The sequence below is a fragment of the Calypte anna genome, chromosome W (assembly GCF_003957555.1).
Source record: "Calypte anna isolate BGI_N300 chromosome W, bCalAnn1_v1.p, whole genome shotgun sequence".
Taxonomy (NCBI): Eukaryota; Metazoa; Chordata; class Aves; order Apodiformes; family Trochilidae; genus Calypte; species Calypte anna.
The window spans coordinates 20,338,253-20,340,329 of record NC_044276.1 but is presented as its reverse complement, the minus strand read 5'-3'; positions in this window follow the sequence as shown (position 1 = coordinate 20,340,329).

The window sequence follows — 2,077 nt, the reverse complement described above, 5'->3', positions numbered from 1 at the left end:
TGCCCTAGAAAAACAAATTGATAATGCCGAAGCCCGAAACATTCTCCTTCTTAAATTAGCCGCTGAAAATGCTAATTCTGATTGCAAAAAGCTTTTGAAAACTTTACCTAATCCTAACCCAACTTTAGTTGAAATGATGGAAGCCTGTAATAGGTTTGGGTCTTCCGAACATAAATACGAAGTTATGGCAGCGGCATTCAAAAATATCCAGCTCACTCCAGCACAGCCTAAATTCTCTGGGTCCGCCCCTATTTGTTACGGTTGCGGGAAAATGGGACATTCGCAAAAGCAGTGTCGAGCTAGAACACTCATTCCTATTTGTAGCCGGTGTCGAAAAGGTCGGCACTATAATAGCCACTGCCGTTCTAAGTTTGATATAGATGGGAATGTGATACTTCAACGTCAGAATGCCTTCCAGGGAAACGGGAGGCAGAGCGCGGATTGGCGCCGCGCTCCAACACCAAATTGCATGCCGAATCAGCAGATGCACAATCTTCCGCAACCACAACCGCCAGCGCTAATGCCGACCCAAACACCATTCGGGCCACCAGTGGCAGCGCAGGCTTGGACCTTTATTATAATTATACCTCTAAAAATGTATCTAAATCCACTAACAAACTTTTATTGCTTCCCCTGGGCTTGTTTTTTTTTATAGACCATGGCCTAAAAGTTGCTGAGGAAAGTGAGAACTGCTCCTCGTACAGAGAACACAGAGTCAAAAAAAAAAAAAAAAAAAAAAAAAAAAAAAAAAAAAAAAAAAAAGTGTGTGTGTGCCTTTGCTGTTTATAGGCTTGGAGTTTTGTCTCTTAACAATTTTATTTGGCTTTTTAGGCTTTAATTTGGCAGCCATGGAGGAAACTAGGACTCCACCGTGCTGTGGTCCGGGAGGGGTCTGGGGACGCTTTTGGGGCCCCCCGACCAATTTTTGTCGGATAAGCCTCCTCTACCCCCTTGGTTCTATGCACTAGTGGACATCTGAACTTCCTCATACTAAAAAGTTGTTAAAGTCCTTCCACTGCAGTGTGAAATGTCCTTTTAGTATTGTGTTGTACTGATAACATGTTTTGTTAATGTTGTAATTCATGTGATCGTTTATATGTCGACTAAGGGATCCCTCGTCTATATGTTGATTGTTGATTGTGCTATTCTGTTGTACTGCTCTTTTTATTGTTAGCCTTTAGGTCATGTTTGTGAAGATTTTAATGGAATGTGTTGTATGAATCTTTCTGAGCACTCGCAATCTATACATGCTGCAATACAATCACTTAAAGAAGGGATCACGCATTTGCAATCACAAGATAATTGGGACTGGTTTGATAAACTTTCTTCAGTATGGGGTTTAACAGGATGGTTAAGAAGTTTAGTTAAGACTGTTTGTTATGCTTTATTTGCTTTCTTGCTTTTGCTAACATTGCTACCTTGTATCTTCCAATGTTTTCAACGGATGCTCAATCGTGCCATGAAAAGAGTTTATCTTGTTCAGTCAGAAGGGGGAATTGAGGCAGTACAATCTCGAACTGTTGGTGCCGAGCAATTGTTGATGGAACGGTTCGACCATGGGCCCTGGGCTAAGCGCAAGGACAGCTCTGCGTAAAGCAGCTTTTGTAACTGCAGGGACCAGTACGTTAGAACACTCGAAGGTTAAGGAGTAAGCAAAACGATTAGATTAAGGGACTCGGCACGATTGTTATGTCTACTAAGAAGCTCAAATGTGTGAAAGACAAGCTTTGTTAGTTAATTGTTGCTAAATGCTTTGTAACCAATCAAGTTAAAACGTGTGTAACGAGATGTAGAAATCACCAATCAGCAATATGTATACGTGGCATTAGCTCTAAGATTAGTGTATAAATATTGCCTTCTGATTCAATAAAGTTGAACATTTGTTTGCATCAAACAAGTCTCCGTCTCGCATCTGTTTGCATCAAACTCCCACTGCGACAGTTTTCCAATAAATTGTGCCAAAACACCCAAGCCTATGCCCTTCTTCTCATAAGTAAAAAGTTCAAAAGCCTTTTTGGGATTTGGCAATCCAAGAGTGGGTGCTTCCATCAAGGATCATTTTAATTGCGTAAATGCA